The sequence below is a fragment of the Podarcis raffonei genome, chromosome 5, assembly GCF_027172205.1.
Source record: "Podarcis raffonei isolate rPodRaf1 chromosome 5, rPodRaf1.pri, whole genome shotgun sequence".
Classification (NCBI taxonomy): domain Eukaryota; kingdom Metazoa; phylum Chordata; class Lepidosauria; order Squamata; family Lacertidae; genus Podarcis; species Podarcis raffonei.
In genome coordinates this window covers 83,180,848-83,196,472 of record NC_070606.1, presented here as the reverse complement: position 1 = coordinate 83,196,472, position 15,625 = coordinate 83,180,848, and the positions used below count along the sequence as shown (strand labels likewise).

Below are 15,625 nucleotides of genomic sequence, written 5' to 3'. Positions count from 1 at the left end.
AGCTGCATTGCACTGATGAAAAATCTCTACTTCATCCCTAAGAATGTCAACTGTTCAATATCCTCGGCATCCAATCACTGGCTCTACCAAAAGCATTACTTGTGGAGGGAAAGTGAGATAGTCTGGCTCCGCACAATGTTTGCACATACAAGCCACAGCTCACTTTCTGCTGAAACAGATTAACAAGCATAGGACATATTCATAGAATTTGCAGAGTTTGAAGGGCCCCAGAGGTCATCTGTTCTGCAATGCAGAAATCGCAGCTAATGAAAAGCAGAAACAAATAGATTTGTAAATAAAACAACAAACGTTTTAGCGATAAATAATAATTATGTTCTGCGTAACGCCCAAATAGTCTTCTAAGCAGTTTGCGAAGTCCAAAATACCAGCTACGCAAACATTAAAATATAAACACCCATAATTAAAACGCACAAGAAAACAGTGTCATTAAAACAATACAGCAATTAAAAACTGCAGACTGAGAATTCAAGCATACGCCTTTGTAGATGCAGGTGCACCTACAAAAAAAGAATAGCACTAACATTTTTAAAAGACCGGCAAAGCAATGCTATAGCAAGATCCCACCAGAATAAGTGGAGTAAGGATCCAGCAGATCAGCAGGTGAAGTGAGAGGCTCCTGCACAGCTGAGTTATGCCAGCATAACTCTCCATCCTCAGCTTGCTCAGCTGCAGATGCTCCAGTGTATTCCCCCCATCGTTTCTCAGCTGGGACTCAGCTGGCTCAGCCAAACCAGGCAAATCCTATATTGGCATAAGCCTGAAAAGGGGGTGCTCTGGGGGAAGGGGAGGGGGAGGGGTGGGACCAGAGAGTGGGGATGTAAGCTGGATCCTAAGCCCATTCAGCTGAGTCACAGGACCAGGCAACCCAGTGTACATTAAGCTGGCAAAACAGGTGGTGTAACTCAAATCCTGTTTTAGGCACATTGGTACCCAGTGCTCTAAGAAACTAGTAAAAATTATCATCTGCTTTCTAGTTCTCTTCCCTCTACTGTTCAGGCAGTAAGTTATTCTTCCAGGGCATTTGGAAAATCAAACTCTACTTATCAGAATACCTCTATCAGGGGAAGGGAGCCCTTCACCCTGTCTAATGGCTGGTCTGTCTCTGCATCTGACTTTCTGTAGTCTGCTGCCATTGCTGATGATGATGCAAGACTAAGGCTTAGGATATTGGTCACCTGAAATCAGTGGGGCTAAGTAATTTTCAGCCCAGGAATTCTGGTGTGATTCTTTCACAGACTGAGCTATGGCAAACTATATGCAGAATGGGAGCCTGTTAAGCTGTCCTATAAATGTGAGGACTGACAAAGAATGTCTTTTGGTGTGATATGCAAATATTTTGCTGAGGCTTATTTGAGATGACATTCAGAGAAGGGCATCCCAACCTCATTCTAATGTGGTCATTAAGCCACATCACCATCTATTCTCTGTATTTATTCTTGGCACATATGATTGCACAGCTGAGAGAAAAGGAAGAGGGGCTCCATGGTTTATGAGATTTTGCTGCCATCTTCTGATTAACGGATGTTGTTTGGGGACAGAATGATGCTACTCAGTTCAAAGAATAAATTGGTCCTGTCCCTTAGTGGGGCAAAGAGGCAGGAGTAACAAATGCAGAGATCACAGACATTATGAATGCCTGTTTATACTTCTCCTTTCTTTGCATCCTTAAAAACATAAGAACCTACTGAATCAGGTCAATGTCCTATCTAGTCCAGCATCCTGTGGCCAGTCAGATGTCTGTGGGATGCCAGCAACAGGACCCGAACATAAGAGCATTTCCCCCTTATATGGCTTCCAGTAACTGCTATTCAGAAGCATTTCTGCCATCTGCTATGGAGGCAGAACTCAGCCATCATGGCTAGTAGCCATGGATAGCTTTAGCCTCCATGAATTTGTCCAGTCCTCATTTCAAGCCTTCCAAGTTGGTGAGTGCACACCAACTTTTTTTGGAGCAAGCCCCACTGAAATCAATGGATGTTACACTTGAGTAGACAGAATACACAGTAAAGCTGCATGCACACCACATTTTAAAGGCAGGTTTAAAGCACATGATCGCCGAAGAATTGATGCTTTTGAATTATGGTGCTGAAGGAGACTCTTGAGAGTCCCATGGACTGCAAGAAGATCAAACCTATCCATTCTTAAGGAAATCAGCCCTGGGTGCTCACTGGAAGGACGGATTGTGAAGCTGAGGCTCCAATACTTTGGCCACCTCATGAGAAGAGAAGACCCCCTGGAAAAGACCCTGATGTTGGGAAAGATGGAGGGCACAAGGTGAAGGGGACGACAGAGGACAAGATGGTTGGATAGTGTTCTCGAAACTACCAGCATGAGTTTGACCAAACTGCGGGAGGCAGTGGAAGACAGGAGTGCCTGGTGTGCTCTGGTCCATGGGGTCACAAAGAGTCGGACACGACTAAACGACTAAACAACAACAACAAAAAGCACATGACTTTCCCCAAAGAGTCCTGGGAACTGTAGTTTGTTAAGGGTGCTGGAAATTGTAGTTTTGTGAGGGTTAAACCATGGTTCCCAGGATTCTTGGGGGGTATGGTGTGTGTATACAGCCTCAGTCTTAAATAACATGCTTCCAACTGAACATACATAGGACTGAGCTGTAAAAGACAAATCCATGAGCACTACAGGAAGTTGACTGTACTGACAGAGTTGCTGTGGAAAGCATCCAGAGGCAGTACCAAACTTCAGAAACTTGCATAATAGCCCACAGGTTTGCAATCTAGACTTCAGCCTTTTATGTCAAACATTTAATACAAAAATAGCACAGCAATAAGGTCAGAGTTGCAGTCCCTTGCATACCAGCATCTTTCAAGGCATGCAATTACCTTGAGAACAGAGCCTCTCCTTACTACATGTAGAAGAGATGTCTACAACTCAGTTTTCTTCTCACATATACTAACCAATATCATCTTTAACTTGCTGACTTTTCCAATCCTCAAAAGAAAGCTCATCTCTTTATTTCCAAGTCACTGCTTTGATCCTTCTACAAAATTAATTCTTTTGATGAGCTGCGATAGCCTACTGATCACACCAGTGCCGAGAACTTTCCTTCACTTCTTTGACCTCTCTCCTACCTTAAGCACACTTGAAATTCTGCATTCACTACTTCATTCTGCTGATTAATTGATATTTTGATCAAGTTCATTTCGGGGAGATGTTACTTCAGTCTTAGAAGGTATAAAGTGAAGGAAGACAGGGGAAATTGTACTTTCATGTTATCAATTATGTATTTTAAGATATAGCAAGGCATCGGCCTATATTCTAGAATTTTTACACTACACAGATGAAACTGAGATAAACTGGAAGGTGGGAGGCTGCAGTGTCCAGCTGCTCCCAACGAATGTCAATCAAAGAATGACAGAAGATGGCCAGGATGCTGAGAGATGGACCTGGTATAAATCAGTTCCCATGTTCTCTCCAGGAGAGCCTAACACTACAGTATTAAATTTTTGCATTGTTTGTATATCATTCAGCGAGCTTGGTCAAAGACTAGAAAATGAGGGTGACTCTTCAGCTCATAAAAATGGCACATAAACAGAAGCAAACCAACGGTGTTCAGAATGTGACAGCTTGTATTGTTTATTATGAACGTGGATCTCCAGTATTACCAGCACACAGAGAATCAAAAAACACTGCTGCCCACATACCACAAATGGACCTGCATTTTATCAGAAGTGGGTTATTGTATGACTGGAATTTGCCAGATATATACGGAATATTGCAGTCGGAAGCAGTGTATGGGCAGAAATCAGTGAAAATGTCCAGAAAAATCCAGACGTATGGCAGTCCATGCCATCAGTGGTTTTTCACAAAAGCTCAACAGTTTGGGGCAAAACGTTTTTTAAAAAATAGTTTTCTTATACTTATTCTTCATGCATTGTTCATCTTCCATTCCTTGCATAATTGCTGCATTTTAAAACAGGGGCTTAATGGTTTCCACTCATTTAAGCAGATGGCCTGGGGTCTTTGGGGTGAAAACCAGGGCCTCATAAGCAAAAGAGCTCCCCTTGCGGCCAAATCATTGTGAAACATTCCAAATTCCTAGCATTAAGATCAAGACGCAGCTTTCCAATTCATGGCACTGGCTTTCTAGGGACATCAAATGTGCTCATGCAGCAAGTTACTCAATGCAGTGTTCAGACCAAAAGTCTGTATAGCACTTAAGGGCCAATGAGGATAGTTAAATAAATTGCATATTTATTTATTTATTATTTTGTAATTAGGCAAACAAATACTTCTTTCTCTTTTTCTTGCTTGTCACGTGCAAATTGTTTATCAAATGTGTTTATCCAAGAACCAGTCTTGATCTATCTCTTTGGAAAAACCAGTTAACTACATTTGCAAATGTGTATTTTAACGTTTTGGTGAAATAACTTTATCATGTATTTTACTTATGTGTGTTTTGTATTTGACTTTATACTTGTGAACCACTTAGAAGCAATTAATCAGTATGTAAATTAATTTAATCATCATCATTATAGAACCATAGAGCTGGAAGGGACCCTGAGGAACATCTATAGTGTACACAATTTTACTTGTACTTTTCTTTACAGTTCTTCCACAGACTGAGGTCTCATCATTATAGCAATTCTTGCTGATTCAAGGGGATTAGAGCATCTAGCAGACAGCCTAGTAACCCAAGCCTTAATTAAATTCTAACACTTACTGGACCCAGGAATTTAGGGGAGCCTGGCACCCACCAACTCATAACAGGGGCATTCCTATCAAACATGAATAAATGAACCAAGTTTTCCAAAACCCTTCCAACACAAAGGGGAAAGGGAGAGATTATTTTTTGCCAACCTGTCTGGCATTCTGTACCAGAGGAGGATGACCTTGAGTGAGGCCACCTGTAAGCCACCAGAGATGGTTTTAAAAGAGGGGATTGTCCAGATACCTTTTCATTTGTAATGTTTGATCTGGTGGCCTATTTCTGATTCCCATACAATTTGACAGCTTCCAACATCCCCTAATACAGAGCAATTCATTAGAACAAATGTCAATTTTAAGCCTCAGAATGAATGCTGCCTTCATCCTGGACACAGAGACACTCTATTCATTTTATGAACATCTCCATGTTTTAAAAAGTCCCTCTTTCTTCACCTTCTCTATCAAAAATGTCAAAGAAATTTTGTTATGTCAAAGTATTCAGCTTAAGAAAAAGCTCTCTTGTTCCAGCAGCTAAATTTCTTTGTTATGAAATAGTTTAATCTTTTCTACTCATGTTTCACAGAATGACATTTTTTTTTTTTTTACTACAAGGTCTGAATAAACTTAAGAACTATATGGAAAAAAATAATTAATGTATTTTGCAAATAAAATTGCCTAAAAAAGGAACCTTATATTTTTCACCTCTTTCAATATATATAAGTTGTTCTGTGGTTAAAGGAAAACAGTTTCAAGATTAGAGGGGGAGTCACTGAAGGGAAGTGGGAGGCAGAGAGAAAATATAGGAAGGATTTGATTTAACGTTTGATTTAAAATTTCTGTTTCATTTTTCCTCTCTAAGGGAGATGCCCAAATGAACTAACAAGGTTAAAAAAAACACACTTTAAAAATACAAAACCTAATAACTGCAATTACATAGCAAAAAGCAAGATATCACCCGACTAAAATACAGTATAAAGATAACACACAATAATCAGCCATATGCCATTGTTATCCAAACATAAATAGAGTCAAGGTTTAGCATCTAGTCCAGTGGTAGTTTATTTAGCACTTAGTCTGTGCAGGTAGCAGAATTTTGAAGAATATGTTGGTAAAACCTGAGATGGTATTGGCTTTATGGTCACCTTCTGCTGTCTTTAGCTTGGATGATTCTTGGAGGTGCCCTTTAGGCTTGGCATGCACAACTTAGTCGATGCTGGGCAGCAAGTCCAGATTACACAGGTCAGGTTCACACACCCAAGGTTCATATAGCAATGAGGAAGAATTTACTTCCAGTCCTTTTTCAATTTCATTAATTTATTATATTTCTATGCTGATTTTCATTCAAATGAATCCCAAAGTGGCTAACAAACCATAAATAACCGTAACATGATATGACATCACAAATACATCATAAACCTTATAGAATAATTAACAAATCGTCAGTGAAGCAATTGCAATCTATAAACGCTTATAAAGCAACAACTAAAAAAATAAGCTAAACATCACAATTAAAGCAATGGACTCACAGGTCTGTGGGGAAATGGAAATTGTGCATCTCATAATCAAAATTATGAGATATAAGCTTGTATTAAAGTGGTCATCAAGAATGTTTCATAGTAACAACAAGGAAGACAGATATCCCATGGGAAGAAGTCAAGATTTAGAAAGTAAATTGGTTTTAGATGTTAAGAACAACTAAGCTTTTTATGGATTTCCCTCTTCCCAAAGAATGAGATAATAGGTACCAAAGAGATTCTACATTTGTTTGATGTATGGTTTCTGGGATGTCACAAAGCAATATAATGTTAATGGTAAAGGTGGTTTTTGTATGCGCACACACTTCAGAAAAGATAAATCATAGGCACTTGACATTTAAATGGAGATAAAATAAAGATAATTAGAAGTGAGGAGACCTACAAATATTTGTGAACTGTGGATTAATTTGACACATTTCAAAAATAGATAAGGGAAATTAATATTATTATTAATTTGATTTATTGCATTTTATTACTAATATGAAATTATCTAAACACATTCTCCCTGCAGTGAAGATTCAACACATATGAAATCTGTCAAATAAGTAGTCTGCAAGTCCCAGCTAACTGCATGCAAAATATATAATAGTTATATTTTGCCTATTCTAAACCCGATACAAAAATCCTAGCATATGTTGAATGGATTATCATCAGTGAAAGACGCATAAATGGTTGCCGGTTTATCTTACCACCTTTTATAATGAGTTACTGGGCTATTTTAGAACCACATTAAGATAACTTTATTCCAATGTCTATCAAGACAATTATAGCAATGCACAAAGTCATTCTACTGAGGCACCATATTGCAATTGTATGATCATTCATTTGGATGGAATGTGTGAATCTACGGAGGATAGTAACAAAGATTATTGAGGTCAGATATCCCATCATCTCTAACTATTGGCCATGCTGGCGGAAGCTGAGGGGAGTTGGAGTCAAACAGTATAGAGAAGGACAAAGGTTCCCCATACCTGTTTTAGATTCTGAATACAATCCCCCAAAATATATTTATTTAATTATTTAGGGGAAAACAAATCCACACTGAAATAAATCGGGCTTGCTGCTTTTTGTTTTATTGTTGAGTATTAGCATTACTTCTTCTTCTTCTTCTTCTTCTTCTTCTTCTTCTTCTTCTTCTTCTCTTCTTCCTCCTCCTTCAATGAAAGAGTATCTTCTAATATTACTTAGGAGCCTGCTACTGATTTAAGTTTTTCTATATACTCCAGTTAAAGAGAAGCAATCAGCTGAATCAAAACATCAACCACTCTCTTGACAATGTATCATATTATTTTGACAACTAATTATCATTATTGTACTACATAAAGTGTGATAGATGTTTACAAGTAAACCAGAGGTTGAATCTCTCTAAAGATATGATCAAAGCAATAAAGCTGATAGATTTATGGCGTGACAACAAAGGATAGGCAAGAGCAAAATGAGAAAGATTAAAACAGTTAGGCTTGTCCCTCAACATAAAATCAGAATAAATGTGCATTTGTTTTATTACTCAGTATGTAATATGTAGTAAGATAATGGAGCAGTGAACTTTAAAATGGAAGTTGGCAACTGCATTTATATATCCTATTTCTAAAGTGTCTGCCACATCCTAGGGTGGAAATACATGAACATTATCTGTTGATGTCAAAACTCAGTAAATGGTGGTTTGCTCAGAAAGTGGCTTATTAACAAGGCAGGATATCCAACCAGGACCATTGTTTCTGGTCGCCTCTGAGCTGGACCATAGGGTTACATCTGGGGAATTGGGAGGAAAGAGGGTGTGATCAAATAAAATGAGCTGGTTTTCTTGACAGCAACACCACAGGATCCAGGTGGTTGAATGCTCTTCCATTCAAAATATTATCCTGCACATTGAAAACAAGCACATTGGTGGACTAGAACCCCTCTCTTTAAAACATGAATCAGTACAGCTGAGTCTCAGATGGATCTACCACTTGCTGGTGGTGAGACCTAGGGCCAAAGATGTAGTGACCAAAAAAGGGAAGATGCAACAACGGTACCTAACCAATCTGACTTGACTGAATGATGTCCCAGGGCAAGTGGGGGCAACTTAGAGTGCAGGCAGATGAGGACAGCTGTAGATGAAAAAGAGCAAACATTTTCACAAGCAGTGCCAAAAAGGGCAGGATTTTCTTGATACTGCTGGGAGAGCTCTCTAACCCCTTCCCCATCTGCTTCATCTCATCAGTGCAAGCAAAAATCCAGTGTCACAGCAACTGATCTCCTGTAAGATGATCAAATACATTTTTTTATTTTTTAAAAAAGTGGTGGTTCTATGCCACCAGTTCACTCCTGAAGATTCTTGTCAATTTCCTAGAATCATTTAAATCATCCTCCAACCACTATAGGAATGGTTTAGCCTGCCTATAAGGATGTTGTGTTGGGAACCAAACTGGACTGAAGTGTCAACTTCTTGATGCAAGCTAGAAGCCATTTACGAAGGAGTAAGTTCAGCCATCATGTTACAGGTGATGAAGATTGTTCTGCACTAATGTTGAATGTAGAAGTTCTTTAAAAAAATTATAATTCTACAGCAACTTTGAAAGTACTTGCCAAAGGAAAGGTGCATTATCAAAACGATGAATTTTTGAAATCATTTCAAGAGAGAGAAATTTCTGATGAATTTAATGTTAAGCCATCATTCATAGCACAAAAGATGATAGAATAACAGGCTATCTAGCTTAACTCTCTTCTCATTGCAGGAAATCCAGAATTAGAGTATCCTCAACAGATGGCTATCCAGTCTTTGCTGGAAAACTACCAGAAAGGGAGGGCCATTAGCCTTCTGGATAACTGGTTTCATTGTTAAACTTACCATCAATAGGTTTCTCCTAGTGCTCAGTTGATATTTGCCTTCCTGTATTCTAGCCCCATTCAATCCACTTCTGCCCTCTCTCTAAGGATGGAAGAAGCTATCAGTTTTGGTTCTCTCGGGTTCTTATTTTTTCCTCCTTAAATTAGCCCTCCACATTTCTGCAGCAATTTGCAGATTCATTTACTTTTTTATTATGAAAATACTACAGCACTTTGGAGTGAATTTCACGCAATAAGCATATTTTTATATGCAGTTTGGACTAACACACACATTTTTGCAAGCAACATTCCCTGTCAAAATGTATGTTGTATGCTATTTTCACAAATGTATTCATTTTTATGCGCCCAGCGTATGCATTTCTGTGAACCTTGGTTGGTTGGAGATATGCCTAGCAAAATTTAGATAAGTTCAAATTTTGAAGCATGTCTGCATTCCAGTTTTCATTTTGTATCAGAAAGTGTACACGTGATAAATAGAAGTTTGGACTTAGGCTCAGGTTGAAATGTTGTTGGTCATGAAGGTTCCTTGGTGGCTTGGAGCAAATCCCTTTTTCACACCCTGTTAGTGATAGGATCATCGTCCTTCAGAATGTATTGGCTCTTTCTCAGCATTCATTGCCGCCACCAAAGCTGCCTACTTATCTTCCCTTACTTTCTCTGGCGTGCTCTGGTCAATGGGGTCACGAAGAGTCGGACACGACTAAACGACTAAACAACAACACTTTCCCTATCTAGTTGTGGGGCAGGGGTACCAACTTGAATAAAATATTGTGGGAGCCCAGGTAAGACCTGCATAAGCATAATAGCGCAGTGTACATACACCATTTGAATGGGAATGCCCATCAACTTTGGGGGGGGCAGCCCCCTCAAATAATTACCATATTTTTTGCTCTATAAGACTCACTTTTTCCCTCCTAAAAAGTAAGGGGAAATGTGTGTGCGTCCTATGGAGCGAATGCAGGCTGCGCAGCTATCACAGAAGCTAGAACAGCAAGAGGGATCGCTGCTTTCGCTGCGCAGTGATCCCTCTTGCTGTTCTGGCTTCTGGGATTCAGAATATTTTTTTTCCTTGTTTTCGTCCTCCAAAAACTAGGTGCGCCTTGTGGTCTGGTGCTTCTTATAGAGTGAAAAATACGGTAATTGTGGGGGCCAAAGACCCCACAGCCCCTGGGAGTTAGCTCCTATGTTGCGATGAGGAAGAGGAGAGAAGGGAAATGGCAGCCTAGCAGACTGTTCAAAGCAAAGCTCCTCCTCTGTCATAAAGTCTTTTCAAATGCTCAGGATCTCTGGCAGTTGCCGAATACAAACTACATTTCTCTGTTACACCTGAGGAGATGGCAGTACATAAGACATGATCAGAGACATCTATGGCACATCAGGGACAATGATAGGTCTTATCATACATTTCAGCCACTATCACAGAGTTTGGGAATTAGATGTACAAAAACCAAGCTCAACTAGTTCTTCTTTCTATGAAAAGGGTGTCAGCAAAAGCTTTTTTGCTGATGGTGCAAATTCAACCACTCCGCTTTAGTTGAATTTTTTATACCACATTGAATTTACCACAAATAATGCTAATGTGAAGATAATTCAGCGTGACCTTTCTGCCGTTTAAAACCAACGGTCCATTCATGTGTAAATGCACAAAGTTGAGGGAAAGGCATTGTGCAGACATAGTAGCCCTGATCTCTCTTTTTCATTCTCTCTTCAGTAGTAGCACCCTTGACCTTTAAGCTATCAGCTTCACCAGAATTTTGTAACAAATAACAAAGGGTAGACAAGGGAATAAACAGGCTTTGTAGAAAAAATGTGTAAGGAGATATTGCCTCAAAAGACAATTCTGAAGCACAGGACTGGCTCTGGGGTATATAAGAAGGCATCCATTTGTCTTCCAACCTGTTTGTCACATGCAGTGCTGTTTCCATTCTGCTGCGATTCAACTTCCAACAAAAATTATGTTATTTGTCTCATGGTCCACTGTGGCCAAATTTAATATAACAAATTGCATTAATAATTATGTTATCATTACAGTATTCCACATCACTCTTTTCAATGCAAAGGAAAACAAGGCAAATGCGGGGTAGGGGGCCAGCTGCAGAATATAATCACTTATGTATCATTTGCTGACCAAAAATAGCAGCAACAGCAGTGAATACCAGTCGTATTTGCTGGATCAATTGATCTGTTCCAGACATGGGGCAAACAAGCGAATATCGAAAATTTGCACTCCTGTTTCCATCAGAATTATCCGATATCCCTTGTTACGCCTACCATTGGGCAGGATGGGATGGGAAATCCTAGAGAGTTGGAGGAGGAAATAAGAACATAAGAAGGACTCTGTTGGATCAAGCCAAAGTTCCATCTAGTCCAGGACTCCGTTCTCACAAGGGCCAACCAGATCCCCATGAGAAACCAGAAAGCAAAACCAGAGTGCAGCAGCACTCTCCCCACCCGCAAATCCCAAGTAGTTCAGCCTTGAATTCTGAAGAGGGAGGAGATTTCACAATTTTAGGGGACCACTGAAAGTCTGCTAGTCTCCCTATATGCCAAACTCATCGCAGATGTAGGAAGTAGACATATTCAGCCTTTTCAGCCCCAAGGCCTACCTTTAACCCCCAAATGCAGATGTAGACCTACTTTTACATTTTTATTACATCTCGCTCCTTTCCATCTTTTTTTCAAAATCTCTCTCTCATTTCACCTGCCTACCAACCATAGCATCTCCTCATAAGAAGAGCCCTCCTAAAGGCCTATCTATTACTTTAGCATCTTTTTCTCTCCACAGTGTCCTGCCACATGGGATGTTCCTACATGATTACCTTCCTGGGATTCAGCTGATTCATTAAATAAACACGGAGTGCTTACCTTCTCTTGTACAAGGTGCTTAAGTCAACAGCCGAACTATTCACCTTCACACTCTGCCATTTGGCTTGAGACACTCCATCATCTGGGGTCGTCCCCCCCATGCTCATAGAGGTCAGGCTCCAAACTTTGGAGAAGGGCTTGTAGCTAACTGATAGAGCATTTGCCTATGGAAGGTCCCTGGTTCAATCCCTGGGATCTTGAGGTAGGGTTGAGAGACACCTTATCCGAAAGCCTGGAGAGGCACTGCCAGTCAGTGTAGGTAATCTTGAGTTATATAGACCAATATAAGGCAGCTTTTTATGTTCGTATCATGTATCAGAGTACACCAGCTGAATACCAAAGGTGTAAAGCATGAATGGTCAATGTAATGCCCTCCAGTTGTCGATGAACTACAACCATTGGCCATCAAGATGTGAATTGGAGCCCAACAACTTCAGGGGGGTACCATATTAGCTCCCCTTGCTGTAAAGAACAGCTTGGTATTAGAATACATGTGTGGCACTTAGAAGGCCCCAAATTCTATCCATGGCATCTCCCATTGAAAGGCTGTCTGGTAGCAGAGTTTGCGTGAGAGCTTTGGAATCTGCTGCCACTTGGAATAGAGAGAAGTGGGGTGGAATATTCAATGGACTGACTCAGAATGTCAGCTACATATGTTCAGAAATCCACACTCACAATGTGCCAACAGCGGTAGAAATTCCTCATGCCCCTCAAGAGAAGCAACAGCCCCTAAAATATGAGATATCAGAAGGCAGCGGGCTCTTTTTGTCATCTTCCCCCCCCCCCTCATTCAGTCCTTTGCCAGGCATAACCATCCAGATCTGTTTTCCTGCTCCTGGGCTTCTTCTGCTAGATAATGCATTCTTTGGCATGTAAACAGACATCAGATCTGATCTTGCAAATGTCAAGAATGACTTCAGGAGCTATATCTTGAAATGAAAGGTAAGCAAAGGTAGCTTGCTGCCTTGCATAGCTCAAGTCAAGCAGAAAACAGAGCAAATTTATTCATTTCAAAGAGGGCTTATGGCATCTTGGTGCCACAAACTCACCTGCTCACTGTGTGTGTGTGTGTGTGTGAGAGAGAGAGAGAGAGAGAGAGAGAGAGAGAGGAAGGAGGGGGGAGAATGGGTGAAAGGGCCAATGACATTGAGACCTCTAAATCATCGTCCAGAGTATTTTGCCCTGCCAAAATTCAGAACTATTTGTTTGTTTATGTGTGTGTTTTATTCTGTCTTTAACTTCTTGAAATTATATATTTAGGGACAAACAGTATTCTCAGTATTCCCAAAAGTGGGTTATGCTCAAACACATCAGACTGGGCTGACTTTGTCATGTCTCATTATGTGATGTAACATGATAATACAGTTCAATGAACAAACCAGATATGACACACACACAAAAACTTGATGGGAAAAGTCTATTCTTTAAAGATACGGGGAGGGCAGCCAATGTTGTCAAGGAACTTCATGTATTCTCTACTGCGGAATCTTTGGGAGAAATGTAACCAGTGACTCCCCAAGGTGGTGGTGAAGTTATTAAACCATTTATCTAAATCAGGCTCCTGTAGGTCAGCTGTAGAACATCTGCTTTGCATAAAGAAGGGCTGGTAGAGACCCCTGCCTAGAACCCCGGGGAGCTGTTGCCATTCATTGTAAACTATACCAGGCTGGCTGGACCAGTGGTCTGAATCCAGGCAACTTCCTATGTTTATTGCAGCCACTCACCTTATCCTAAAAATGGGACACCCTGAACTGGACTTCTGGTGAGCAGCTTAACCACCAGATGGGTCTGTACAGAAGAAGATGCTGCAGACCTATTCACAAGGATGAGCAAGCATTCTGAATTGTGCCCCGAAACAAACGGGCAGCAAATGAGGTTAGTGACGGCAGGGTATGCTTGCCCCTGTTCGTGCCACTTAACAGCCTCTGTGACTGTGCTGCTTTCTGAGCCAGTGGAAATTTTCCAATCAAGGTAACATGATGCAAACAAACAAAGCATCCAGCCTAGAGCTTGGATAGCTCAGTTGGTTAGAGCGTGGTGCTGATAATGCCAAGGTTGCAGGTTCGATCCCTGTATGGGCAGCTGCATATTCCTGCATTGCAGGTGATTGGACTAGATGATCCTCAGGGTCCTTTCTGACTCTACAGTTTTCTGATTCTATGGTGGGGGGGTAAAAGGGACCCCTAACCATTCCGACTAAGCCGCTTCTGGCGAACCAGAGCAGTGCACGGAAACACCATTTACCTTCCCACTGGAGTGGTACCTATTTATCTACTTGCACTCTGATGCACTTTTGAACTGCTAGGTTGGCAGGAGCCGGGACCGAGCAACGGGAGCTCACCCCATCGCTGGGATTCGAACCGCCGACCTTATGATTGGCAAGCCCTAGGCTCTGTGGTTTAACCCACAGCGCCACGCCAAATAGGCAGGTTAAGCCAAAAGCTTCCCTTTGCCAGCAATGATCAATTAATGAAGCATATAATTTGAGTGGCCTTCCCCAACCTAGTACCCACTAGCTATTTTAGACTACAACTCTGATCAAGCCTAACCACTGGATGTAGGGGTCGAGGCTGATGAAGCTTGTAGTCCAAAATTTCTGGAAGGCACCAGTCGTGGTAGGCTGAATTGTAGCATTGGTCAGCTGCCATTCCATCAAGTTGACAGAGCTTTACCTCTGTGCAATCTCCCTCTAGTTCTCAGTGAATTAAAATAAATCTTTGACAAATGCCTGAAATATGGAAACTCTCAGTCAGTTTGGGTTCACCTCCATTGTGGGCAAAAGGGAATAACAGCATCAGCAGATTTACAAACTGTTCCAAAAGGGCTGCTGACATGAAGAGAGATGCGGTTGGCAACTCCAGCGCTAGATGCTCTCTTCACAAGCAGCACAGTCAATGAACTGGGTAAAATTGCATTTTCCACATGAACCTCAGAAACCATCATGGCATTCAAGGTTTGTTTCGGATGCCCGGGACTAGCTGCCTAATATTGCTGAATGGTTCACCTGTTCCCTTCTTGAGCCTTAAAATATTTATATATATCACTTTACATCAGTTACAGAAAGGTAGCCGTGTTGGTCTGCCGTAGTCAAAACAAACAAACAAATTTCTTTCCAGTAGCACCTTAAAGACCAACTAAGTTAGTTCTTGGTATGAGCTTTCGTGTGCATGCACACTTCTGTATCTGAAGAAGTGTGCATGCACACGAAAGCTCATACCAAGAACTAACTTAGTTGGTCTTTAAGGTGCTACTGGAAAGAAATTTGTTTGTTTGTTTTGACTTTACATCAGGTTATTTCAAGTTGTGCATCAGGAATATCTCCTAAATATTATTTTTGGGTTTCCGGGTCGTTTATGATATTTTGTCTTCTGTTGAATTATTGTCAAGATTAGGAACAGACTGGGCTCAATATGTGACCAACATTAATTCTTTTCCATCCAATTTGAAATGGAAGATGCAGGGGGTTTTTAAAAGCAAGGTGGCCCAAACATGCATTGAACCAGGCTAGAAACTGGGCATTATTTCCTGCTCCAACTCAGGCAGCAAAATGTTTTTGGCCAGCCCTGATACAGAGAGAACCACAGAGAACTTGGGGTGTGAGTAAGGCATCTCTTGTTCAATAAGAAGAAGATGGACAGTTTTCCATCAACTCATATCTGTTCTATATGAATGGGATAATTAAAAAAAATTGTTCTGAGCCATTT

The 15,625-nt window shown here is 40.8% G+C and overlaps 1 non-coding gene across 1 annotated transcript; it reads left to right on the top strand.

The window, feature by feature from the left end:
• Window positions 1-13,929: 13,929 nt before the first annotated feature.
• TRNAI-GAU (transfer RNA isoleucine (anticodon GAU)) lies at window positions 13,930-14,002 on the top strand. The gene has a single exon. It is a non-coding gene; the product is annotated as a tRNA-Ile (tRNA).
• Window positions 14,003-15,625: the final 1,623 nt, after the last annotated feature.